The sequence below is a fragment of the Anolis carolinensis genome, unplaced genomic scaffold, assembly GCF_035594765.1.
Source record: "Anolis carolinensis isolate JA03-04 unplaced genomic scaffold, rAnoCar3.1.pri scaffold_9, whole genome shotgun sequence".
Taxonomy (NCBI): Eukaryota; Metazoa; Chordata; class Lepidosauria; order Squamata; family Dactyloidae; genus Anolis; species Anolis carolinensis.
The window spans coordinates 7988401-8016141 of NW_026943820.1; the positions used below are offsets into that span (position 1 = coordinate 7988401).

General features: G+C 40.6%; 1 protein-coding gene across 3 annotated transcripts in view; it reads left to right on the plus strand.

The window, feature by feature from the left end:
* nkd1 (NKD inhibitor of WNT signaling pathway 1) overlaps window positions 1–27741 on the plus strand; it is a 187921-nt gene that overhangs the window by 38947 nt on the left and 121233 nt on the right. The gene's annotated exons all lie outside the window — the stretch shown is intronic.

Genomic DNA, 27741 nt, shown 5'->3' on the forward strand with positions numbered 1-27741 from the left:
ATTATTATTATTACTGTTACAAAGGTTGGATGGCCATCTGTTGGGCTGTTGGGGATGCTTTGATTGTTCTCTTTTGTACGGCAGAAGGGAGTTGGCCTAGGGTCTTCCATTGTCAAGTTTATGTTTGTCAAAAAGTTGCCCATGCCCGATTGCACACGCACATGCACACACTATATATTTAATTATACATAAACATTTCTTGGGGTTCCACTTTTGCTTCAAAAAGGGCTCACAGATGAAAAGGTTTTCGAAACCCTGCCCTAGAGAGACCATTTTCCTCCTGGGTGTGCATAAGTGAAACTGGATAAGTGTTTTGTAGTTACACGGTGTCTTACTATAAAAGTGGCTACTTCAGTTGGAGGTTACCATGGTATTTAAAGTGTTATAATTTGGCAGTGTGAAAGGACCTTGGAGTAGGGCTTGGGCGGGGGTTACTTTAACCCATCATGGTATCCTCTATGCCTTTACTCCATTTTAAAACCTTTTCTGGGATCCCCATATACTATGATCCCAGAAGGCCATGAGAAGGGATTTGGTTTTATTTTGAGTCCATCAGAAGTTGAGTTCCAGTTGGTTTCCCATTTCAGATTGGCCTGTCCAAGGCTCCATAATGGATCTAAAATGACCCAAAGGGACAAACAATGTTTCAGAATTAGCACTGGAAAAGCCAAGGAAGCCCAATGTTAGGTTATCTAGCAATCATGAATGCATTTTGTATTTTGTATCCTGAACTATATTCTTTGGAACTAAGATGTTTTACCTGTATGGCCATCATCATACAAGATTGTGAATAAACATACTTTTACTATTTTACTTTTGGTGTCTCTGATGTTTATTTTATGCGCACGACTCTTTAATGAGAAAGGGAGGCTGGCTATTTTGTTTTTCTTACCTCTGCTCATATAAACCCCTAGCCTTCTGTATTTTTGCTACTCTGCACCAATATCTAACCATATTGGTATCATAATCCTAACAGGTTTGATCATATTTTCTAAGGAAGCCCAAGAAGGCCTTGGGGATGGCAGATGGCTCATGGAACGTGCCTCTTTCTCCATGTGAGGCTTCCCATTACATGGCTTATTTGTTTAGCCATCTGAAAAGCAGGTGCTTTCTCACCTTTGGTTTGTTTCCTCCCCCAACAAACCAGAAAAACACAAGCTCAAACCCACCTTTGGATTGTTTCCCGAGTTTAATGGGAGAGAAACCAGCCAGAGTAGCGAAAGGGTCCATGTTGATGGCACAATAGCCAAGCTTTATGGTTTGGTTACTAGTTATGGGGCGCGATTGGGAAGTGTGTACCCACACATTTCATGTAACCAAGACAAATGCATTGGCCAGGGTTTTTAATGATGGCTTGTTCTGTCTCCCCCAAACAGCCTGTGTATGATGTGACCAAATGCTTCCTTTTGTGGCAATGAGACAAAGCACCCTGCATGTGGAGGCCAAAAGTATGTGTCTTCCGAAGAAAGCATTCCTAAGCATTGAAAGCGTTCCAACATCATCAAACTCCACTGTCTAAGAATCCACTTCTAACATTTTGCACATTCCCTTCCTCCATTCCCATATGTTCCTGTATATGTAATTCTTTACACGAGAGTATGGAAGACACATTTTCCACATGGATGCTCTCCAGATGTGTCGGAGCACAACAACTTTGTCAGTGCTTAATGGGGATGATTGGAGCCGGGCCCCAATACCAAAGAGTTCTGGGGATTAGGAACATAGTTTCAAAGCATTTTGTTTTGGGGACAAATCACTTTGTGCCACACATGCCTGCGAGTTCAAGAGTCACGTCATGTACTTGGGACGTGATCAACAACAGACTGTCCAGAAAGAAAGATTAAACAATTTGATGAAGACAGAATCTTCTTTTCCCAGAAAATCTCGAGTTTTTCTTTTTCTGGGAAGAAGAAAAAAGGAGCCCAAAGGCCAGAATTGTGCAATTTTTGTTCTTTTAAGTAACTTTTATTTGACTGAATAAGCCTTTTGTCTTCAGAAGCACATGATAAGTCAAGTCAAAGACACTTCGCAAGAATAGATGTACAGTTTCTAGGCTATATGCAAAAAGATCTTTCTCACTGACATGCTTACACATCCAAATGATGTAGTGCAATCCTACGCATGCCTATTCAGAAGGATTGTATATTAGTCATGTGCATTCAGGGTAAACCTTGATCCGTTTTGTGTCCTGGATTTCAGTGGGACCCCTGATCCGTTTCTACTGAGCCTCCCGATATTTGAGAGGGCAGATACTTGTTTTTGGTTTTCGGTGCTGAAAGATCCGTTTTCTTTCGGCCCATTATTTAGTTGGGGGGGGGGGCTTCCCACCCAGGCTCCCCTTCCCAGAGGACACTTTTGGACGGGGTTTCCCTCACTTTATGGGGAGTCGAAGCGCTCCCTGGTTGGGGATGAATGCCCATTGCGTTTGCTGCCAATGGCCTTGGTCCGCAACCCAACGCATAGGCCTAAAACACCCGGACCTACCAGGGCCTGCACCCGAGCGCAGTGCTGCTTACTCGGCGCTCGGATACAGGACCTTGCAGGCCTTGGGCCAATGTGCCTGAGCCTGCCAGGGCATGCAGCTGAGCGCCAAATAAGGAGTGCTTCTTACTCGGCACTCAGGTGCAAGAGGGAATTATTTTCCAGGACATGTATAAATGAAACCATGGGTATTGGTTCTGTGGATATAGGGGTCATTCTCTAAAATGATTTCAGGGTGTAGGGTGATTTTGAACTTTCCAACGTATGCCTCCAGTGTTTCTGCTGAGTTTGTGATGAATACATACAAGGAACCAAGGCATGATATACTAGTTGGAACTTATTGGAAGATGCTTTGTTGCTCTATGTTCTTATGCTTTGGAAGATCTGTCCTTCAGTCTATTTTGTCAAAGTGTTGTCGAAGGCTTTCATGGCCGGGATCACAGGGTTGTTGTATGTCTTTTGGGCTGTGTGGCCATGTTCCAGAAGTATTCTCTCCTGACGTTTCGCCCACATCTATGGCAGGCATTCTCAGAGGTTGTGAGGTATGGATAAACTAAGTAAGGAAAGGAAGAATATATATCTGTGTAGAGTCCAGGGTGTGGCAAGAGTCCTTTGTCACTAGGAAGCCAGCATTAGTGTTTCAGTTAATCACCCTAATTAGCATTGGAAAGGTTTTTGTCTCTTGCCTGGGGGCATCCTTTGTTCAGTCATTAGCTGTCTTCTGCCCTCAGAGTGTTGGTTCCCATCTGCTGTTTTGATTTTAGAGTTTTGTAATACTGGTAGCCAGATTTTGTTCATTTTCATGGTTTCCTCCTTTTTGTTGAAGTTGTCCACATGCTTGTGGATTTCAATGGCTTCTCTGTGTAGTTTGACATGATAGTTGTTGGAATGGTCCAGTTTTTTGTCAAAGCTGCTGAGTTAAGTCAATCAAGAGTAGAATCCAGAAAAAGTTATTGCTTGGGGCTACAGCAGTGGTTCTCAAGCTTCCTAATGCCGCAACCTCTTAGTACAGTTCCTCATGTTGTGACCCACAACCGTAAAATTATTTTCATTGCTACTTCATAACTGTCATTTTGCTACTGTGTTGAATCTCAATGTAAATATCTGATATGCCGGATGTATTTTCATTCACTGCACCAAATTTGGCACAAATACCCGATATGCCCAAATTTGAATACTGGTGGGGTTGGGGGCGGGAATGACTCTCTCATTTGGGAGTTGTAGTTGTTGGGGTTTATAGTTTACCTACAATCAAAGAGCATTCTTAACTCCACCAGCGATGGAATGGAACCAAACTTGGCACACAGTTTTGGAGTTGTAGTTCACCTATATCCAGAGAGCACTGTGGACTCAAACAATGATGGATCTGGACCAAACTTGGCACTAATACCCAATATGCCGAAATGTGAACACTGGTGGAGTTTGGGGAAAATAAACCTTGACATTTGGGAGTTGTAGTTGCTGGGATTTATAGCTGCAATCAAAGAGACCCTTGAACCCCAACCAACGATAGAATTGGACCAAACTTCCCACACAGAACCCCCATGACCAACAGAAAATACTAGTCTTTGGTGATCCCTCCGACACCTCCCTTGTGACCTCCCCCAGGGGTCCCGACCCCCAGGTTGAGAATTGCTGGGCTACAGTTCCTTGAATCCCCAGCCAACAGTGGTCCACAAAAATCACTGGTCAACACACATTTTGGTGCCTCAAATGTTAGACCTGTTTTGGGGTATATTTGATGTGCTGATTCCAAAAGTGCCACCAGTTCCCCCTTATCAATTCTAAGTTTTGAGATACAGAACATAGCCATCAGCCAGTCATCATTTGCTCGCCCATAGAAAATCATGATAACCCTATCTAAGAAACTAGAGCTTACGTAGTCTTTCTAATGCAATTTTCTGAATCAGTGCCCCAAAGAAACCCCAGGAACAGACCTAAAAACCAAGATACTGAGAAGTTTTTGTTGTTGTTGTTGAGCTGTGTAATTTTCCCAGTCCTCGCTCCACACGTCCATTTCTGTCTCCAAAAGGCTCGCTTTCATTTCAGGACGAGGCTCTGAGAGTTTGGTTCTCATTAAGGCTCCATATAAATATGTAACACATATTTCCAGACTCTGCAAAAGTACTTTTCATTCCCCAACACCCCCCTCCCCACCAGTTTTAGTACAGTATTAAGGATTTTAATATATTTAAGCATTTGCTCTTCAAGCAAGCGGTTTCCATTTGGAATGTAACTTAAGAACACCCAAGTTTTAAACTTCCTCTTCTCAAAAATTTATGGAAACTCAGAAACTCTTCCCCCCTCGTTCTTTCTTCCCCCTTTTGTGCATGTCAAGATCCGTTTCAAGATTTTTTTCCCCAAAAAAAAGAAAAGCAAATTTAAAAGCATATCCGCAGTACTTTTCACAGCTTGATTTAATGTAGCTACCATGTGTGTTGAATACAATGCTAACTTCTGAAACCAATATTTCTTTAGAGAGCAGTAAAGTTGTTTCTTCGTGACACCAATAAGTAGCTCTCTTGCCAAGAGGTATATTCCGAGATTTATTTGACTCTCCGCTGCCCTTGTCTCCCCTCCCCGCCAAACAACCCGGATTTCAGCTTCAAGGAAAGCAAACATGTTAAGAAAGTGCATTTAACTTCATGCAGGGCAGATACAAAATAAAATCCTCCAAGGCTGCGTTACAGCTAAAAGATTCACAAGTCCTTCCGGGGGTTTAACTTTTTAAGTAGACATTTCACATGTATTTGTTGCATAAACCATTAAATGCTTCAGGCTCGGTTCATCAATTTTTGTTAAAAAAATATCACAGCCATACAGTAGCAGCAAATGCATCATCTTTTGAGTTGAATTGTGTATGTGTCTGCCTATAGTATAAGCATTGGAGGAAAACCCATCCCTTTCTTTGGAATGTCTTCCTTCTACTCTTCGGGTTGTACAGTGTCTTATTACTACTGTATACTTTTTGCTTTTTGTATCATGGTTTGCAAAGGCACTGTGCTGTGTGTGTTAACTGGAAAATGAAGTGCATGAAGCCGATTGGCTGAGCCTGCAAAGATCTAGGGATTGATTTGAAACTGTTTCTGTTCTGCTGCTGCAGAACCTGTTTTGACAAGTTTTCAGTGCTGACTGAGTACTGCTGGTGAAGAGAACAGTGTACTCAGAGAGGCCTTGCTATTCTGAGGCCTGTTTGCTGCTGAGAAAAGAAGGAGAAGAACCAGGACTGTATTCTTCTCTGAAGTAGATTTGTGGACTGAGAAAGGACTATTTATGACTCTGGACTTCTGTAAGTGATCAGATGGACAATTGTAAACACAGTGTTCCCTCACTTATCGCAGGGGTTACATTCCATGACCGCAATAAGTGAAAATCCGTGAAGTAGGGACCCTATATTTATTTTAATATTGATACATTATTTTAGTAGTTATACACTATTTTAAGTCTTTATCAATCAATCAATCATGTGTTGATAATCGCCTTCTCCTCCTCCCGTTGCCGCTTGGGCTCCTTTACTCTTTCTTTGGCTTCTTCTTCCTTCCTTCCTTAGGCTGTAAATTGTAAATTTTTATTATTTATAATATTCTTTTAGAGTTTATTGAAAAACCGCAAAACAGCAAATCTGCGAAAAGTGAACCGCGAAGTAGTGAGGGAACACTGTACTACTGTTTTTGATCCCTTGGAATCAGTAAAGTTCTTGTATTTTTGTTCTGCAAACCTGGGAACATGTTATTGTTCTGTGGATGACTTTGGATCACAGACACACGTAAGAGCTTCCATTTGTCATCATCAATCCGCTACAAACATATCTAATACTCCTTCAAGATCTTAAAGCAGCATTTCTCAACCTGGGGATTGGGGCCCCTGGGGGGTCGTGAAGGGGTGTCAGAGTGGTAGCCAAAAACCATCAGAAAACACATATATCTGATGGATTTTCCCCTTTGGCAAAGAAAGCTGAAGATCTCTCCACCTGTCCTTCTCTTCCTTTTAGAAAACTAACCACCAGTATTCAAAGTTTGACATGTTGGATATGTGTGACAAGTTTACTAGTTCCATCACCATCACCAGTTTGGTAAAGAGTGCTCTGTAAGTCTTGGTGAACTACAACTCAAAAACACGCCCCTCAACCCCACCAGTATTCAGTGTTGGCCATGTAGGTAGTGTGCCAAGTTTGGTGCAGATCCTTTGTAGCCTGGATTCAGAGTGCTCTTTGATTATAGGTTAACTATAAATCCCAACAACTACAACTCTCAAATGACAAAATCAATCCCCCCAACCCCACCAGTATTCAAATTTCGTCATATTGGGTATTTCTACCAAATTTGGTCCAGATTCATCGTTGCTTGGGTTCACAGTGCTCTCCGGATGTAGGTGAACTACATCTCCCATAAATCACTGTCGGTTCCTCCCAAATCCCTCCAGTATTTTCTGTTGGTCATGAGGATTCTGTGTGGGAAGTTTGGCCCAATTCTATCGTTGGTGAGATTCAAGGGGCTCTTTGATTGTAGGTGAACTATAAATCCCAGCAACTACAACTCCCAAATGTCAAGGTCTATTTTCCCCAATTTCCACCAGTGTTCACATTTGGGCATATTAAGTATTCGTGCCAAGTTTAGTCCAAATCCATCATTGTTTGAGTCCACAGTGCTCTCTGGATGTAGGTGAACTACAACTCCCAAACTCCAGGTCAATGCCCACCAAACCCTTCCAGTATTTTCTGTTGGTCATGGGAGTTCTATGTGCCAAGTTTGGTTCAATTCCATCGTTGGTGGAGTTCAGAATGCTCTTTGATTGTAGGTCAACTATAAATCCCAACAACTACAACTCCTAAATGACACAATCATCCCCCAACCCACCAGTATAAATATTTGGGTGTATCAGGTTCAAACCCCAGGAGCGGAGTGAGCTCCCGCTGTTAGCTCCAGCTCCTGCCAACCTAGCAGTTCGAAAACATGCCAATGTGAGTAGATCAATAGGTACCGCTCTGGCGGGAAGGTAATGGCGCTCCATGCAGTCATGCCAGTGGCCACATGACCTTGGAGGTGTCTACGGACAATGCCTGCTCTTTGGCTTAGAAATGGAGATGAGCACCAACCCCCAGAGTCAGACATGACTGGACTTAACATCCGGGGAAAACCTTTACCTTTATCGGGTATTTGTGCCAAATTTGGTCCATTGAATGAAAGCACATCCTACAAATCAGATATTTACATTGTGATTCATAACAGTAGCAATATGACAGTTATGAAGTAGCAACAAAAAATAATTTTATGGTTGGGCGTCACCACAACATGAGGAACTGTATTAAGGGGTCACAGCATTAGGAGGATTGAGACCACTGCCTTAGAGGATAATAGCATTTTCGGAGAAAATTAAAGGTGTAATTTGATTGCTTTTATAGTGTCTTGAGCCCATTGCACTGCATTTGAATGACTACAGTTCAGAGAGTCCCAACTGCCTAAGCAGTTGTTATTGTTGCTGTCGATCTATATTTTAGCTGTTTTGTTGGTGTTCTTCAGCAGCTGGTCGTATAAAACAAATCTACAAATTTTCCAGCAATCCCCAGTCTGTCCTGTTTCCAGGGAATGGAGCAGTTCTGCTCATTGGAACGTAACTTGGTGGGATTCCCCTAATGGTAGGGTATCCTTGTGGCAAAGAGCAACCTGTTGGCCTCTTCGAAAACACACACCCCATAATTTAGTCCCACAAGAGCAGTGTTTCTTGATTTATAGAAGCAAATGGGTAGACTTTCAAGAAGCAGAGTTTTTATGGGAATGCATGTTCTTGGACATAGAATGATAGAAAGTGGATCATTTTTAAATTTCCGGCTGCAAAATGACTTGGGCCAGGTTTGATCATAAAAAGGAAGGTCTTCTTCTTGTGTTTCCTGAACTTATGACAGAGCTTGGACAAAAAAGTTACTTTTGGACTACAATTCCTAGCACTCCCAGATAGTTGGTTATTTTTTCAAGTTCCAACCTATAATACCTTTTGCAAATAGTTGCACTTGTATATGTTTAGGCATCTGGAGTTCGGTATGTAATTTGGACAAGTTTCTGTACCACTATGTGTGTTGTATTCCACCTCATCCCAGTTGTCATTTTTCTCTGGACTTTTATGTGATAGATCTTAAGTTTCTGGGAAAGAAACTAGATTCCAAACATTGGTCCTTGAACCCAAGATTATACTCTCAAATCTGCAAATTTGATCTCTCTAGGACTTAAAACTGATAGAAGTTGGCAGTTGTTTTGAAAGGAATGAAATGGCAGTGTGTCTTTGATATCTGCTGGGGTTTGGTTCCGTCCTTTATATAAAACAGCAATATCAATGTTTGCTTTTGGAGATTCAGTGATATTTCCAAGTTGCAAATAGTTGCATCTGTGGATGCAGAATCTGTGGATACAGGATGCCAACTGTAATCATCTCTGTGTCTATGGAAAGTTCAACTGTAGTTTTCCAAAATTATAGACACATTATAGACAAACTATAGAGATCTATACATTGAAATCAGGTCTTGTTGAAATCAGTGGGAGATCAATCATGACCAACTTGATTTCTGTTGGGTCCGAGTTCAAGTAATTTAGAATCCTTGCAGACAAAGAACTCTTGAGATCTGTCAGTCAAAAGGCAACAAGAGTTTGGAAAAATGTCCTGAAAGAAATAAAGAAGGAAAGTTCTTCCAGCTCCGAAAGGCTTTGTGCAACTACTCTTTTCCTTTTTGTCAGATTCTTTTGATGAAGATGAAGAAGAATTTAGGAAATTGCTGCAGGGTCATAAACCGAAAACCCTTTCCTATACTTCTACGAAATTCAATGGATGAGGCAAAGCACAATAAAGGGCTACGATCCGTAATCTGGACCCATTTTAATGATAAAGTAAAGGAAGGCTATAGACAGCAACAAATGTACAGGGAAGGGGGAAAGGGAGCAATGTTAGAACATATTTCATATTCAGATGTTCAGACTTAAAGGACCGATACAAAGTACCGAGAGGAGGAGATGATCACGGGGGAAAATGACATGCCAGCCCTTGTGAATCCTTTCTTCTCTAGATCTGAGCCTCTCTCTTGAAGAGTGGAAGATTCATTGCGCTCAGGAGAATATATATACATATCGCTGAAAGTTGCTGAAACAGCAGTATTATACATGGCAGAAAAAATGTGAGAGAAGTGAAGGACTTTTGAGGTGTTCAAATATGGTGCACTTGCTGGGTAAGCTAAGTAGCTTGTATGAACGGAAATAGAGAAACATATTACATTGTTATATAACTGTCTTAACTATGGGTGCATCTACACTGTAGGATTAAATCAATTTGGCCTCACTTTCACTACCATGGCAATGTGGGAGTTGTAGTTTTACAAGATTTTAGCCTTCTCTGCCAAACCTTGATATTAAGTCTAGTCGTGTCCGAATCTGGGGGTTGGTGCTCGTCTCCATTTCTAAGCCGAGGAGCCGGCGTTGTCCGTAGACACCTTCAATATCATGGGGCTGCCATGACTGCATCGAGTGCTGTTACCTTCCCGCCGGAGCGATACCTATTGATCTACTCACATTTGCTTGTTTTTGAACTGCTAGGTTGGCAGAAGCTGGGCCTAACAGCGGGAGCTCACCCTGCTCCACAGATTCAAACCTGCAACCTTTCGGTCAGCAAGTTCAGCAGCACAGCAGTTTAACCCGCTGTACCATCGAGGGCTCCTATGTAAGACCCTGAGTCGTACAAATGATATTCTGTTCTCTAGATTGAAGAGGAACCTTATGCAAAAGCCGGGAAATCAATCATGATGTCATAGGGAAGGACACTTCAGACAAATAATAATAATAATAATAATAATAATAATAATAATAATAATAATAATACTTTATTTATACCCCACCACCATCTCCCCAACGGGGACTCGGGGCGGCTTACATGGGGCCATGCCCAGGACAATACAATATAACAGAATATAAAAAAAAACAACACATCACAACACAGTGAACAATACAATAGATAATAATATACATTACAATGCAAAATACATATAAACCTCAATTAGCATTGAAAGTAAGACCTTATAGGTAATACAACAGCACTATACACAACATCTTAGAGAAATCATTGAGGAACTGTTCTATTTGTTAGAGACTATGCAACATGGATAAAGCTGCTATACAATAATACAAGTATGATCCACTGCCCTGCAGGGATTTCACCCCCTTTCAACAGCACTGTTGGCATGCATCAGGGATCAGCACTCTCATCATTACTATTCATAGTCTGCGTGGACACTGTGAGAGCAGATTTGCAGACTATGCATCCCAGGACATTCCTATATGCAGACGACATAGCACTCGGCCACCAAAAATGTGTAGGACCCCAACAAGTGCTGAAGACATGGAATGATAGATTCAGTGAAAATGGACTCTAGCTGAACATACCCAAAACAGAGTATCTGGAATGTGGGCTCCAAACTGGAAAAACAATTCAAATTAATGGACAAGCACTAAAGAAGGCCACACAATTTAAATACCTAAGGTCACTGGTCTTCATAGATGGTGACACAATGCCAGATGTATGGTCATGAATAAATTCAGTCTGGTTGAAATGGTAGCAAACTACGGTATTCGGTGTAACTCAAATATGCCTGAACAACTCAAGGCTAAGGTCTACACTACAGTTGTTCGTCCAGGAACCCTCACTTTATGGACCAGCAACAAAGAAACATGAATAAGCCCTTAGCACAATGGAAATGAAAATGCTGAGATGGACACTTGGCTTGACACTTCTTGACCATGTGCCAAACAATGACATCTGATGTCCAGGAATGAAAGCGATCAGCAAGAAAATGCAGAAAACAGGACTATGGTGGTATGGCCATGTCATGAGAAGAGAACTAACATCAGTAGTACAAACAACACTACATTTTGAGATTGGAGGATGGTGACCACATGGGCAAAGGCCAAAGAAAAGATGGATGGACACCATCAACGAAGACATGTGTGCTGCCAACCTGAGACCTGAGGATGCCCAAAACAAAGCTCTGTGGAAACGACAGTCACAGTGCTAACCCCTCCATGGGAAAATAGCTCAGAAAGAAGTTCTGTTTGTTAAAGAGCTATGTTGTAGGTGAAGCCTAGGTTTCAGGAAAGGCTTTAATCCCTGCGGATGATTCCACAATTGACCTTTAAACCACATTTGGTATCCAAATCCATTCAAGATCCGTTTCTCCAGATAGACTGTCTACCGCAAAAGGTCTGAGATGACTACTCCCAGGATTATGAAGTTGTTTCAAGTGGTCTTCATTGGTAGTAGTTACAATTTCCAGACAAAATTCCAATGGTCACATCAAAAAATACCAGTCTCCGGTGACTCATATAGAGAACATGGCTTCAAGAATAGATCTTTTCTAGGCAGTATCCTTTTCCTTTCTGGTCCTCATTTGGAGATCTTCTTCCTTTTGCTTCTCATGGATCTTTGGTGAACCCTTGGTGATATGTGGGTTTGACCCCAAGATTGCACCCATCAAATAAGTGGTTTTGACTGTGAGAAAGTCTTTGTTCTGGGATGTATATATTAAGAGCATTTGAAATGATCTGAAATTCCAAAATACTCCAGAAATTGTCCACATGAGTGACCTCTTTGCTTTCTGGTGGCTCAGTTTACACAAATACGATTTCATGCACAAAATTATTATACAATCTATATATATAAAGAGTGATGGCATCACGGCGACCCACAAAACAACAAAACTACAGGCCCCCCAACCTCAAAATTTGACAACACAAACCATCATCCATGCCTCTAGGTTGATACAACAAAAAGCAAAGAAAAATAAAGTCCTAATTAGAGGGAGAGAAATAATTGTTTTTATCCAATTGCTGCCACTTAGAAGGCTAAGCTCCGCCCACTTGGTCTCTTAGCAACCCACTCAGCCCAGTGTTAATAAAAGAATAAAAAATAAAATAAATACAAATAATACAATAAAAAATAATAAAAAAACACTAAAAAATTAATACAATAAAATACTATAACAAAATAACTAAAAATAATACAACAAAATAATAAAATATAATAAATAAAAAGATACGTTACAATAAAATTAATTTAAAAAATACAAATAACGTCAAATAAAAATTCCACAACAACTTTTAACCAATACCACCACCACTTTGCCACAGCAACGCGTGGCCGGGCACAGCTAGTACTGTATATACTCGAGTATAAGCCTAGTTTTGTATAAAATATAACATTGTTTAAAATTGCCTTCAAACATAAACATAACATTGTATATCAAACATAAATGACCTCATCTCCAGGATACTTCAAGATTTCACTATATACAAATTCAGGCATTCAAAAATCTGGAAAAAAAAACCCCAAATACTTCTGGTCCCAAGCATTTTGGATAAAAGGATACTCAACCTGTATTTAGTACTTATATTTTCTAACAGAAATTAATTCTAAATATTCTGGTGTTCAACCAAGTTCTCCGAAGTTGCCTCATCTCTTCACCAAACTGACTTTTCTGCTGTGAACTGGAAAACCAAAATACAACGTAGGCTTGCTGTTGAATATACATCATATAAGATTCAACACATTGATAGGATTCAGTCATTTTTCTTGTCACAAGAATGGGTTCACTCAATATGGTGGTTGTGTTCAACCCAAGGTATGAATGTATGAATCAGAATTGCAAAATCTTGATGGGTCCACCTTAGCTGGACCTTGGTTTCAATTTTGGTTTCACAAAGCTGTTTGTGTTGATTTTTTTAGTTGAAGGATCCATTTTTGGGAAAGGCTTCCTCTCATCTAAAGGAGTAAATATTTGTTATTTGGAGGGCAATTTGGAGAGGGTTAGGGGACCCAAAAGGACTTTGGGATATTTACTAGTGTTTGGGGAAAATTTAGGAAAAAAACTTGGAAGACTACATGAGGAACCATTTCCTGTCTCGATTCTACATTTTTACTGGGTGGTGAAACGAAAAGGATGTCTTGTCGAAGGCTTTCATGGCTGGGATCACAGGGTTGTTGTATGTCTTTCGGGCTGTGTGGCCATGTTCCAGAAGTATTCTCTCCTGACGTTTCGCCCACATCTATGGCAGGCATCCTCAGAGGTTGTGAGGTATGGAACCTCTGAGGATGCCTGCCATAGATGTGGGCGAAACGTCAGGAGAGAATACTTCTGGAACATGGCCACACAGCCCAAAAGACATACAACAACCCTCTGAAAAGGATGTCATTCTTTTACTGTTTCTGGAAACTTTAGAAACTCTTTCAACATTTCCTGCCTGCCTTCGTAGCGTTTAACATCTGACGCTAAGCCACAATACTAGTTTAGAATGCTATTTCATGTACCTTCTCTTCCACGCTTGAATTTATACTCTTGTCTTTCCCTAAATAAATCTTTTATTTAACATATCCCTCCCTCTTCCCAGCTCCCGGGAGTGTTCAGATGCACTGACACTTACAAAACCCTCCTGCCAGCTTGGTAATGTGTTACTTTTGATTTGATACAGCGAAGGATTAAACAGTAGTTTGGAGAACCACCTGGAGTAACTCGGAAGGGCATGAAGCGTGGCTCTTTGTCAGTTTTACTCCCAACGAGTGCGTTTCTAAGAATATTCAACTGCTTGTAACAAAGAAAGAGAAGCAAGCGTATCGTGGGTAACTTGCATTGGATGGGATGCCAGCACAAAATCCAGCTAGCTCAATCTGCATGGATTTTGCCCATCCCTCCTTTGCACACTTCCATTTTTCTGATGCATGCAATTTTGCTAAATTTTCTATATTTTTTGAAGGTTGGGAGTGTCATCTTTTTTCCACAATTGGAAATAACTTGTGAAGCATCTCTGAGCATTGCAATGTAAACAAAAAGGAGAGGCTGTCTTTTCCCCAGGAGAAGGAGGAGATAGTATGTTCTGTTGTGCAGAACATATTGGACTATGATTCTGGAGATCAGGGTTTGATTCATTGTTCAGCCATCGAAAACCTTGGTTTTGGGAGAATTACATACTCTCAACCCTAGAAAACCCTGTAATAGAATCACATTATGGTGTCTATAAGTTGGAAACAACTTGAAGGCACACAACAGTGAAGATAGACCACAAATTGCAGAAGCTCGTGGGGATTAGCAGTCTTGTCAATGTTCAGATGGTAATCCTTCTGAGATCTTGAGTGCTTCCTCCTCCCTTTGCTTCTCTTTAGAATGCTGGTTCCCAATCTTTTTTTGGCTAGGGCCCACTTGACTGTTGCACCTCAGCCCTGAGTTCAACTTGCTCCAACACGCACACTGCACCACATTAGGCTTCGTTTTTCAGTGTATTGATAAAAATAATAAAACTTAGCAAAAAGCAGTAAAGAAAGCAATAATCTGATTGCAAGAGCAATCTACAAAACACAGGTCAAAGACTTTGTAGATAATATTTCGAAGTCCCAAAATTAGCAAAGCAGTCCTGAAGAAACAAGGTAACATGAGCTTCAAAAGTATAATCCAAACACAGATCCAAGCGTGAAATGAAGCAAGAATTATTTCCATGAACTGAGACAAGACAAGAGTTGATTCTTCAACAGCAATGTTGCTCTGTCTAAAACCTTTCCCCAATTACATCCCTTTTTAAGCATGCTTGCAAGCTAGAAACACATTCCTCTGAGATATGGCTCCCCCACGCTTGCCTGCAATTCTTATGGAGCGTCTGAGGCCCGATCTCAACTTTAACCTAGAATCCCTAACTAGAATTCTTCTGCCTCGCTGACATCTGGACTTTGTTGACATTGAGAATCTTCAGACTCTGGGAAAAGGTCACCCTTATCACTAAACTCAGAGCTTTCCACAGTCCCCTGATCTGTCTGCTTTTCAAAGCCATCAACATTCCCCGAATCCACCTGCATTTCTGAATCTTCAACGTTTCCTGGAACAAACTGCTGTTCCACATTTCCTGGCACAAACTGTTGCTGAAACCCAAATCCCCCTTCATCATCATCAGACTGAACCACAACATTGACCAGGGACCACTTGACTGAGGATCACTTTGACTAAGGACCACTTTGACCAGGGACCACTCTCCAACATTAGTACCAAAAGGGTTACGAATCAGTTTTTGGTCAACTTTAAATTCGGTTTGGCTATTTGCGGTGCTGATATAGAAAACTGCATTGGATAGACCACATCAGCTCTAGTTTCTGAAACAGAACATATGCCATCCAGTAGTCACCATCTGCTCACCCGCAGAAGCATCTAGAGCTGATGTGGTCTATCCAATGCAATGCAATTTTTTTTTAGCAATTTAGCAATTTATTACGGTCTATGACCAGAATATATAGAAATGGGCACAGGTGCCTGAAAAGGGGAATCACAGTTCCCATAAAAGTCAGATAAAAGAACAAGTTAAAAGCATGCTATAATAAAAACAAATTAAAAGCAGACTATTAGCAGGGTCAGCTAATAGTAAATATCAATCCACTAAGAGGCTCTGGAGGGGAATAGAGGGAGCATTTGCATTCTTTCAGTTATAACAGATTGCTCTGGCTACAGGCCCTGTGGAGTCAGTCATCGTCCGTCCGATGGAAATTGCTGCCGCACAGAACCTGGTGACACTATAGGTTATTGCAGAACAGGATTCTGAGAACAGCAGATAGGTGTAGTATCTTTCAGTGCGGCCTGGATGTTTTAAAAGCCAAGGAGTGATGAAATTGATTCTAATATCTCTATAAAACATACACTGGAGGAGCACGTGCTTGATAGTTTCAATATGGCCAGACTCACAAGGTCATAGTCTCTCCGGAGCAGGGGTCTTCCGGTACCTCCCCTCCAGTACTGCCGATGGGAGGGCGTGACATCTTGCAAAAGTGAAGGCTTTACGATGATTAGGCACCTCCAGGTTTGTTAAATAAGCCATGGGAGCGATGGTATATCTGTTGTCTGTACTAATGTTAAAGACTGGAGAGCAAGCTAAATCAGATTGTCGCTCTGTATCCAATGCAATGGTCAGCTCTGCGGTAAGGAGTAGAAATAAAATTAATAAAATTAATAAATAAAGAGGAAGGAGGTTTGCGGTCCAGATTTTTGTTCTCGCGGTCCACTGCTGGGCCACGACCCACAGGTTGAGAAGCACTGCCTTATGGTCACTATAAGTTGGAAACAACAACTTGAAGGCACACAACAGTAAAGATATGCCACAGATTGCAGAAGCTGTTGGGGAGCAGCATTAGCAGTCTTGTCAATGTTCTGAGATCTTAAGTGTGTCCTACTCCTTTTGCTTCTCTTTGCAATCTCTAAAATGTGATCTTGGGCAAGTCACTGTCCCAACTTTAGAGGAAGGAAAGGGCAAACCCCTTCTGAACAAATCTTGCCAAGAAACCCCCATGATAGGTTTGCTTAGGGTTACCAGAAGTGACTTGAAGAAAAGCATCAACAAAAGGCCGTTCCTCCGAGAGCAAATCCGTTTAATTGTAGATGCCTGCTCTCCTCTGACACGGGCTCTTTCAAACCTTGACTCCTGTTCATTAAAGTATAGGAGATTACAATTGGTTAATCTAGTTGTTAAAATAGCATGCTCGCATTTGTGTGCGGAATTAATATTATGATTAGGCTGTCGCTTCACAAAGCAGAAAATCTGTCCCCTTTTCATTGGCCATTTGTCTGAGAGGAAGCTATTGTTCCTGGGAAGGTGGCTTGGCTGTTGCATGAAAAGATAATCCATTTAGCAGATCACTTTTGAACAGCTCAAATTCGAGAATTGTGTTGTACCTTTCAGCTGCAGCCGGGGGAGTTCATTACAGTAATTTGCTTGCTTTTATAAATTCTGCAGAGATTTCGATAATTGTTTGACGGCCCTCTTTTAATGCTTGGGAGTTCACCTCATTCTGTTAAGGGATTCATTCTTCTACCAGAAAGACCTCCGAGATTGATGGTTGTGGGTGGATTAGTTGCATTAGGATATGGATTAGGTGTCTTCCAAATCTGTGGCATGGGAAATCTGGTCTGACTTTTGGTCTCAAAAGGTGATGGATTTGTTCTGAGCATTGGGTTCCTCACCTTGGAGAGTTTCTTTGAGATTCAAACTAAATCATATCCTGACATAGGACTCACCAATCTCTACTACAAACAGGGTTGTATAAGGGAAGACAGCCATTGAGGTATTTCAATATAAAGCTGTTGAGTTTTTCATTTTTACCTAAAAGGACAATGGGTTCACCTAAACTATGAAGACCAAAATCCACTGCTTGTGGTGATATGAAAATAATCAAACAAACTCAATGTATATCCAAAAAAAAGGACTGTCCAAATCGTATATAAGTAGAAATCAGTGGTTCAGTATAAGGACAAGTTTTTCATGTGAGTAAATGTCCTGTTCTTTATTATATATGAGTAGACTCCAGTTTCCATATAACTTGACTCAAACCTGCAACCGGTTTCGACTTACAGGAGTCTTCGTCAGGCGGTTGGGTCTACAAATAATACACATCATAAATATAAACTTGCAAACCAGCAATTTGTAAAGAAAGATTACAAAAAGATTACAACAAGGTATATTCAGGCACTCTACTTACTTAGATAAACAGAAAAGGTTCAACTTTTAAGGTGAGAAGCTCACCATCAGTTTTCTGGGTAGGTGGATCCTAAGGGGACATAGATAGTGGCTAAAGGTAGTATTACATTATGACATGAACAATAGAACATATATAGAAGAATATAAATTCTGTGAACCCCAAAAAAACCCGACTATGATACTCAGAGCTTGTCTTTATTGCACCATATACTCTGCAAGGAGTTTTATTTTGTGGCAAGTATAGGGTAGAAATGGCTCAAACCATTACTTAGACAATTAATCCATTGGTCAGGTGATGATGATATCCTTATTGGTTCAAAATACATGGAGGTAAAACCTACACTGTTACAAAAAACATTCATATGAATTTATATTATTTAGGCCTTTTGGATGTTCTGTTTGCAGGGTAAAGATCCAGAAGGATTCCCGTTGTAACAGTTTAGTTTGGAAATCTATGTCTCTGGGTAGAGTAACTACCTCTAAAATTTCATTTTGGCATACTAACACTGCTCATGAGAATGAGCTTTGTAGATGTTCCTCTGATGAAGAGTATAAGGTCCTTGCAATGTACACAATAAACATTGTGAGCCACTGTTGTTACTTACTCAGGCAATCCCTCATTGCCTGAATATGATTGTCTTCCAGATTTAGTTAGTGTCCTGGCGGTGGATAAGTAGGTTACTGTGGAACCCTAATCTTGACCCACATATTCTTCCACAGTGAGGACATCAGTTTGAGGTGGAAGGCAGTCCCGGTCAAGGTTGGCTTCCTCTTGGCACATTTCTCCTTTTCGCCCTCCATTTGTGCCTCTTCAGATTCCACAGCACTGCTGGTCACAGCTGACCTCCAGTCAGCGCGCTCAATGGCCAAGGCTTCCTAGTTGGAGTGGTGTCTATGCCACAGTTCTCGGTGACTATGCCACAGTTTTTAAGGTTAGCTTTAAGCCCATCTTTATATCTCTTTTCTTGTCCACCAACCAACATTCTGATTTTCCATTCTTGAGATGGTAGTAGAGTAGCTGCTTTGAGAAACGGTGACCGGGCATTCGGACAACATGGTCAGTCCAGCAGAGTTAATGGCAGAGCATCATCACGTCAATGCTGGTGGTCTTTGCTTCTTCCAGAATACTGACATTTGTCCGGCTGTCTTTCCGGTGGGCGAAGATGGCGACAGGCATGGACTCCCAAGGCTCTCGGTAATCCAGTCGAAGTTGCGATCCAGTAGAGCCTTTGGCTCCTCTCCTCCTATCTGTCTTCCCAAGAGATTTGCAGGATTTTTCGAAGGCAACATTGATGGAATCATTCCAGGAGTTGAGTGTGATGTCTGTATAGCACAGTTAAACAACAACAACAAAAAAGAGAGGGTTTTTTAGTGTTTTACTTTTTAGATCTTTACATTGAGTTATTTGGGATGCTGATTCAGAAAATCAAATTTATTTATTTATTCATTTGCAGTGCTTATATACCGTCCTTGTCAACTCTGAAGGGGACTTAGGACAGTTCACAGTGTTGCCCTCAATAAAAAAAACAGCATGAAACATCAAAGTTGACCCTCCCCTAATAAAACATTAAACATTATTAAACACATCACATCAAATAACATCATATATCACACAAAGACATAGCCATTGTCCGTAAATAGTTCTGGAAATCAAAACAGTAGATGGGAACCAAAACTCTGAGGACTTGACTGAACAAAGGATGCCCCCAGGCATGAGACAAAACATTTCCAATGCCAATTAGGGTGATTAACTGAAACATTAATGCTGGCTCCCAGTGACAAAGGACTCTTGCCACACCCCGGACTCTCCACAGATATATATTCTTTCCTTTCCTTACTTAGTTTATCCATACCTCACAACCTCTGAGGATGCCTGCCATAGATGTGGGCGAAACGTCAGGAGAGAATACTTCTGGAACATGGCCACACAGCCCGAAAGACATACAACAACCCTGTGATCCCGGCCATGAAAGCCTTTGACAACACAATTCATAAGTTTATTTCAGGCACAGAGCGTAGTGGTTACAATTTGTTTCTCAGAGTTAAACTTTCTTAATCTGTGGCAAATATAACTTATGATGAATCCTCTCTCAAAATACTTTCTCCTTTCCTTGAGTAGTCTAAACCTTTTTCTTCTTCTTACAACCAAAACTATTAACTGATCACTTTGGATCTAACTGGGATTGCTTCCCCTTACCACTCAGACTCTCTGAATAAACCCAAACAAGTCACTTAACTTGCTTAATTTGACACAACTAGAGGTCTGAGCTTCCCTGGTTTCCCTAACTTGGAACCAGTGTCTTCCCTGTGACTAAAAATCACAGACTAAACTGTTTTTAAAACATTCCCTCCTTTTCCTCCAAACGGCGGTTGGCTCCGCCCTCATTACTATGGCAACCTGCCTCAGAATGCTGAGCTGGTTACCATCCCCCACGCACTGGTAACTAATACTTACCCTTTTAAACATAGTTAAACATGACTTTTAAAACGAAATTAAACAAACATGACATCTATAAATCAAAATAAAAACACACTTCTTTACAACTACTAAAAGGCAGACTGCATTGGATAATACCGAACATTGGATAAGTGAAACTTGGATAAGTGAGACTCTACTGTATAGTATTTTCAAATTCACAACTTTCCCACTTTGTTGGGTTTTTTTCTGTTGCATCTAATGTGGAGGATCTCCACCAATTTGAGTTTCAAGGTGTTCACCATCTTACAAGTTGAATGCCTAAGTGTGCGGGATGTAATTTTCCTGTGCCGCAAGATCAGGAATGCTATGCAGATTGTTCTCAAGTCAGTGATGTTTCTCTGCATGCACAAGATAGACTATCAGATTTTGTGCCAGGCTTATCTTTACCACCACAAGGTAAACGTGGGATGTGGTGGAGGATTAAAGAATTTCTCTGCCGAGGCCACTGGTTTGTTTTTCTCCTCTCATGCCTCCTACTTTCTCCAACTCCCTCCTCTTTCTGCACCTTGATTCTTCCTCCCCCACAACCCCAGATGTTTGAAATTGAAAATGTAACTTGAAACTTGAAGCATATATATCTATATATACTTTGAGAGATCAAGAGTCTCTTTTAAGCTTCTTATTGGATCAGCGGTTTGAAACTTATCACGGGGCTTGAACTCTTTTTCTCTCCGTTTAATGGAAGTTGTGGTGCTCAGGAGCAAACATCACAACTCTGAATCCTCCAGGGAAGGCTTGCTGCTCGCCACAGACAAGCAGAACTAAATATGGGACTTTGATGTAGCTCACGTGGATTGAATATAGCTTTCCCATTCCTTTTCAACCTGTAGGGTGGGAGATGGCTTGGTGCTAGTTAGACATGCCCATGAGAAACTTTTTGCGTATTACGAGGGTTGAATGAAAAGTAATGCCTCCACCTTCGTAACTCCTCAACAGACGGCAGTACTGTTATGTGGCAGGTACTGTCTTGTTCAGTAGACTCTCCTCTACAGTTCCATTTGGTGGGAAGCCTTAGCATTGAACGGTTGTGTTGTTAAAGTGTGAAGTATGGAACCTGCGCAGATGGTCAGTCAATGCAACTTAAGAAATGTGCAGTCATTGAATTCTTGACAACAGAAGGTGTCATCCCAAAGGAGATTCATCAGAGAATGCAAGCTGTTTATGGTGATTGTGTTGATGTGAGTACCGTGTGTCGTTGGGCAAGTAAATTTCAAGATGTTGAGGTGGGAACATCTGAATTGTGTGACAAACAAAGAGTTGGATGTCCTGTGACAGCAGCCACCGAGTGTCACAAGCAAAAGGTTGACAGATTGATTCAGGACAATCGTCGTATCACTCAGAGACAAATTTCAAGCATAATTGGAATTTTACAAGAACGTGTGGGTCACATTATTATTGCTTTGCTTGACTATTGGAAGATCTGTGCATGACGGGTCCTGTGAGACGCTGGTTGCGGAAACAGAATGTCCACTTCTTCTGTGACGGCTTCAGAAAACTTGTTCATCGTTGGCAGAAATGTATCCAATTGTCTGGTGATTATGTGGAAAAGTGAATAGTGGTAGTTAAAGAGCACATTCTAAGGATTATTTCTGTGTATATTCCCATCCAAACCCAAGTAACGAAGGGGGAGGCATTATGTTTCATTCAACCCTCGTGTTCTAGAGCAATTGTTTTCAAACTTTTCTGATTGAGGACATGTCTTTTAAACCTACTTTCTAACAAATTGTTGTTTTGCTGGAGACTATTCCTCCAAGAGTATTTAAGTAACTAGCAGAATTTATTTTTGTTATGAATTATGAATTTGTTTATAGTAAAGTAGGAAATAAGGTAGAAGAAAGAGAAAAAAAAAGGATTTTGTTGACTTCCATCTAACTTTAACTGGTTCATCCTAAAAAAAACAACTGTATATATAAAAATTCATAAATCACCGCATCCCCTTCGTCATCGATAACCTCAAAGATTGTCTCTAAATCAGCAGATAGGTTCCAATTTCATTTGTTTTAGATAGTCCTTTACCAAGTCCAAATTAGTCTCTTTCTTCGGTAAACCTTGATTTGAAGATAACCAATATGTGAGTTTGTCCATGTTCATCACCACCATAACTTTATTTAGCCATTCCTCCTTATTCGGAATCTCCTTTCGTCTCCAAAGCTTGGCATATGTTATTCTGGCGGCCGTAACCAAGTAACTAAACAAAATCTCTTTATTTTTGTCCTGATCAATGTCTAACATTCCCAGTAAGAAAAACTCTGGTTCTCTTTTGATTTTTATCTTTAAAATTGTTTGTATGGCTTCACTAATATCTCTCCAGTAAAGTTGAGCTTTTGGGCATGTCCACCATAGATGATAGAAAGTGCCCGTCTGTTGTTCACACTTCCAGCATTTGTCCGATGCGTTCTTATAACATTTAGAAATTTTATAGGGGGTGGTATACCACCTATATTGCATCTTAAGCCAATTCTCTCGCATATCATATGCATATGTATATCTAAGGCCCTGTTTTATCTTTTTATAGTGTGATTTGTATTATGTTGCCTATATTTTGTCCTATGTTGTTTGGGCCTCTGCCCCATGTAAGCCGCCCCGAGCACCTGCGGGGAGATGGTGGCGGGGTATAAATAAAGTTTTTGTTTTTATTATTATTATTATTATTACTAGCTGTGCCCAGCCACGCGTTGCTGTGGCTTAGTCTGGTGGTGTTGGTCAGTCTACATTAGGTTGTATTTATGCTGTGAGCTCCACCTTCTTTATACTCACATTAGTAGTAGTATTTGAAGTCTGTTACCTTCTTCAATTTTTGTGTTGATTGATAATTGCTTGAGATCCCTGTTGTCTTTGGTTTGTTGTTAGTTGTAATGTCTGATTCTGCTGAGTGCGGTTTATATTTTTATTGTGGTACAATAGTCTTTTTTTTGTTTTGCCTGTGTAGGTGTTTATTATTATTGTTGTTGTAGTGGTCATGAAGGTTGGATAAGTTAGATGCTACTGTATTGTTTTTTGGAGGCCCAGTGTAGCACTGACTGGCCTCTCAGCCTCAGTGCCTGGCTGTTTCTTGCCTGTGATGGTGTTGATTCTTATTGTTGTTGTTGTTGTCATTGTTATTATTGTAATTGTTTTTTTTTGGAGGCCAAGTGTGAATGTAGGGATTGGGGAGGTGGATGAGTTGTGTTGTCAAATTTTGTATTTGTTATAGTCACAATGCGTTGTTGTGAGTTTTATGGGTCCGGATTGTGGTTTTGTGGTGTGGTTGTGTTGTTACAACCTGGAGGGAAGGCTTTTGCGTTGTGTTGCCAAGTTTTGTATTTCTTGGGCGTTTAGTTGTGTTGTTATAGTCACGATGCGTTGTTGTGAGTTTTGTGGGTCCTGTGTGGTTTTGTGGTGTGGTTGTGTTGTTACAACTGGGAGGCAAGGCTTTTGCATTGTGTTGCCAAGTTTTGTATTTCTGGGGCGTTTAGTTGTGTTGTTATCTCATGATGCGTTGTTGTGAGTTTTGTGGGTCTGGATTGTGGTTTTGTGGTGTGGTTGTGTTGTTGTAACCTGGAGGCAAGCCTTTTGCATTGTGTTGCCAAATTTTGTATTTCTGGGATGTTTAGTTTTGTTGTTATAGTCACTGCGCAAACAACTTTATCATTTTATATATATAGATTATTATTATTATTATTATTATTTTCCTGCCTCTTGCAGGGGGTTGGACTGGATGACCCACAAGGTCTCTTCTAACTCTATGATCCTACAGAGCTGCAAGGCCCAGCATGTCAGTGTTGACATTCCTCCAAACTAGAACAACACATGGGTTAAGCTCCAAAAACTCAGAAGACGTTTGTCTTTTCTCTGGTTCGTAAAAGCATCTCCCTTCCTCCGGTTAGGCTTTGTGGCGGTTCACCACCCGGATTGAATTGGAGGCAGACTAACAATCAGGAAGTTTATGAGGGAAGCCAAGAATGCATTTTTGGGTTTGCCACACATGAGAAGACACGCAACGTCCCACTCCGTTGCTCTCGAGATGACAGCAGAACACGAACCTCTGTTAAATGTCTGCAAAGAGGGGACTCCGTTCCTGGTTTTCATTTCAAAAGAGAGGTTCCAGTTTGTTTGGAGCTTTGACATGGATCTGTCAAATATGTCTTGGCTGTTTCTGAAGAAAGTCCTTCAAAGGCAATTGAAGCTCCAGGAACTCTCTTGGGTTTTCCCTCAAAGGAGGAAGTGGGTGTTGTGTAACTTAAAATGAAGCGCCACAATTTATAGCTTTGCTTTTCTCTGTTGAATATTTGATCCACATCCTCCCTCATCCTGCTCCACCCCATTGACTTTATGCGTTTGTCTAAAATTCAGCCGATGCAAGAGAAATTTTTGTTTTCCTTTTAATCGGAACCATCTTTGTTCCCATTCTCCAGAATGAAATGATCTTTGCAGTTAAACTTTGATTCTCTGCTTCTCTGTAGAATGCAGCAAATGGGAGGAAAATGCATTTTTGTTTTGTTTTAATATGAACTATTTATTTATTTACTGGGTTGGTGTGAATTTTCTCGGCTGTATGGACATGTTCTATAAGCATATTCTCCTGATGTTTCGCCTGCATCTGTGGCTGGTATCCTCAGAGGTTGTGAGGAGGGAAATGCATTTGGTTTTTGTTTTAATGTGAGCCATTTATCTATATATTTATTTGCTGGGTTGCTGTGAGTTTTCCGGGCTGTATGGACATGTTCTATAAGCATATTCTCCTGATGTTTCGCCTGCATCTGTGGCTGGTATCCTCAGAGGTTGTGAGGTCTGTTGGAAACTATGCAACCTCACAATCTTTGAGGATGCCTGTCATAGATGCGGGTGAAATGTCAGGAGAAAATGCTTCCGGAACATGGCCAGACAACCTAGAAAACTCACAGGAACCCAGTGATTCCAACCATGAAAACCTTCGACAACATATTTATTTACTATATTTCTACCCCACTCTATCTTAACTGGAGTGGCTTCCAGTTTTGGCAATTATTCATTGCTACAATGAAACATAAAATTATACAAATACACAACACATTAAACTTTAAAATTAAACAAAACATACAAATACAATTTAAAAACTGTTAAAAACATAGCACCCAATATTGCAGACTTCATCCTGCTTAATTTATATTGACCATTTATATCGATAATTCAAGTTTTCCGGGCTGTATGGCCATGTTCCAGAAGCATTTTCTCCTGACATTTCGCCCACATCCATAGATTTTTTTTTTAAAAAAATACTGACTACCAATATTGAAAAACTCTATAATCAGGACAGTAAATAAAGAACAACACTCAGAAAACAGACAGGAAATAGTCAGGGCCAGCTAACACCTCCCAACAAAGGATTCCCCCAGGCAGGAAGCAGCCAGGCTTTGAAGCTGCAAGGCTATTCAATGCTAATCAAGGCGGCCAGTTAGAACATTCACTCTTGCCTCCAACAGACAAGAGTTCTTTCTCCCACCTTGGACATCATTCCACAGATACATAAACTCCAATTGCTTAGTTTCCAACAGACCTCACAACCTCTGAGGATGCCTGCCACAGATGTGGGCAAAACGTCAGGATAGAATGCTTCTGGAACATGGCCATACAGCCTGGAAAACTCACAGCAACTCAGTGATTCTGGCCATGAAAAACTTCGACAACACAATTCAATTCACATTTACTGTGTGAATAATCAAACAGGAATGAAATTATCTTTCCATTTCTGTTATATTCTGAATCTTGCAGGACAATATTTGGATTAAAAAATACAAATATTATGGGACATTTGCATATGCAAAGTTGCATATTTTGGAATAAAAGTTTAGAAAGGCATGGATAATATTTGGATTAACAAAAATACAAACGTTGAGGGACATCTGCATTTGCCAAGTTGCATATTTTGGAAGGAAAGTTTAGAAAGGTATTCATTGCTCTGTATTTCCTGTATTGTATGCATTTCCGTCCCTATTCCTCTTTCTATATGCATTGGTAGAAATCCATGTAAAAATGCAAATGTGATTTTTAATAAATCACAAACCAAAGCAAAAACTAGACAGAGTTTTTTAAAATCTGAACATTGTAGAAACTGAAAAAGACACATCCATTCATCCATATCATCATTTGGAACATTTCTGAACCCTGTTTTGCTTTCTTTTCTGTTGGTTGTGCTCTGATAGTATCATTGGAGGCGTTCCAGTCCTCTGGATGTTTTATTCAGCCTCTGGTTTTGCTTCCACCAAAGATAAACCACACTGAACCACAGGCAGCTTGTTATGAAAACCCTAGGAGGTCCTTGCCTACTAGCACTTTGGACGGGATTCTTAATGTTGCTCTGGAACAAGCTGTATGTGATGAACTCCGCTTAATGTTGCAAGACTAATCTTGATTGATTAGTTGTAATTATTTGGTTCTGTCCCAAAGGGCCGATGTTTTCATATTCCTATCCATGTTTCTTGTTCAAGAAGTAGCACTGAAAAGTTTATCTGAAATATATGTTGCATTGAAAATGGGGTTGTGCCAATGTATCTTCAGTTCTTGCTCGCCCTTCCTACCCATTGGCTCAATTGTTGCGATGCCAGAGCATGTTCATCAACAGTTTAGTTTCTTGGAGGAAACAAAATAATGGTAGCAAGCAATAGGTGCAACTTTTCTGTGTGAGTTGGGAGAAAACATTAATGCGTTATTTTATTTTTGGTGAGTCATGTTTTATCTTTATAAGGCCAAAGTACAACAGCCTCGGTTTAGTCATCTTGGCTTCTAGGAAGAGCTCAGGCTTGATTTGTTCTAGGTTCCAATGAAATTAATTTGGGAGTAAAAGATAAAGATGCCCTCACTCAGGATATGCTTTGTTGAATGAGAGATATTCAAATAATAATAATAATAATAATAATAATAATAATAATAATAATAATAATAATAATAATTGAAGAAGGGAAAAATCATTGAAAGTGAGGGCATAAATATGCCTAATGACCAAACAATAAAGTGTCACCAGCCAGAGGCCTATAAATATCTGGGCATATTACAGCTGGACAACATCAAGCATGAACATGTGAAGACTGTGGTCAGTAAAGAATACACACAAAGGGTCAGAAAAATTCTCAAAAGCAGCTCAATGGAGGCAACACCATCAAGGCCATAAACACCTGGGCCATACCTGTCATAAGATATACTGCTGGCATCATAAACTGGACACAGATGGAACTGGACAATTTGGACAGCAAAACAAGAAAACTCATGACCATTCATCATTCCCTGCACCCTCGCAGT